Below are 1,106 nucleotides of genomic sequence, written 5' to 3'. Positions count from 1 at the left end.
CATGATAATCCACCCTTTTCAACCAAAAGCGTGCAACCAAAATTTGATAATGGAATAAATCATGCCTTTTGCATCTAGCCTATGTCTTAAATTACGACAGCTTACAAGAATATAAAGAAATCTGACATGTTGCTAGACTAATAAACTTGTCACTTTAAAAATCAACCTCACCTCTCATCACAGCTGTAACTTCTTTCGCAATGAATATGCAAGTGTGTATCATTGTAAGGAGGCCATTTAGCACACGTACAGCACTACAATTACATGCAGGTATGTGGAACTTGCATCTTTATTACCTGCCCTCAGTACCGATATCACAGTAGTCAGGGGAACCACTGCATCCAAGATACTGCTGCTAAAATTGCAGACCTGGCCTTGGTCATATACATTATGCCCGCTGCAAGCTGCTTAACAAAAACAACCTATGCAAAACAGTAGCACATGTTAAGTGCTTTTCAAGTTTATTGCAGAGAAAAATCTTGTAACTTTGAAAAGCAGAACTCATTTGACCTTAGTACTGAGAAACTTCCAAGACCTCTTCTCTCCCTATGACACTCAGACAAAACAAAGGTATGTACAGGTCAGATGCCTCTTACCTACTCATAAACATGATCAGTTCATGTAGCTGGTAGAAGACAAGAATTCAAGAGAATTACAGCTGAATATACCCTAAAACTGTTTTTTAGTGTCATCCACTCAGTGACTAAATATGGAAGGAAATGGAGAAGTCTAAACTGCCAATGCAAGGAGAAACTTATTTTCACAGGCTAGAAGTACTCTGCAGGACTATCACAATGGCAGTGCTCAGTGCTGTAGTAGTGCTATTAACTAAAAGCAGTTATGCTCAATTATCTGTTATTGGCTTGCTTATCAGCCTAATTAAACTTAACCAAGTGGCCACACTCAGGCAGTATTAGCTTATCCTTCAACCACAACAAAATTCTTATCCTCTGTATCATATAAATGCACTCTTATGGCTTCCAAGGTGATGTATAGTGACGTATACTATTAAACCTCTACATTATTAGCCAATTTCTGGCAGAGTCAGCTCTGACAGGACAACTCTGGACTGTAATTCAAGGAGACACCGTGGCCCCACACAAAAT

General features: G+C 39.1%; 1 protein-coding gene across 1 annotated transcript in view; it reads right to left on the bottom strand.

Moving 5' to 3' along the window:
* Nucleotides 1-1,106, bottom strand: part of PSPC1 (paraspeckle component 1) — a gene marked incomplete at its 5' end in the record, with an annotated part of 38,643 nt that overhangs the window by 4,821 nt on the left and 32,716 nt on the right. The gene's annotated exons all lie outside the window — the stretch shown is intronic.

The sequence above is a fragment of the Pterocles gutturalis genome, unplaced genomic scaffold (assembly GCF_000699245.1).
Source record: "Pterocles gutturalis isolate BGI_N339 unplaced genomic scaffold, ASM69924v1 scaffold31379, whole genome shotgun sequence".
Lineage (NCBI taxonomy): Eukaryota > Metazoa > Chordata > Aves > Pterocliformes > Pteroclidae > Pterocles > Pterocles gutturalis.
Note: the sequence above shows the minus strand (reverse complement) of the source record. Positions and strands in the feature narration are given on the sequence as shown.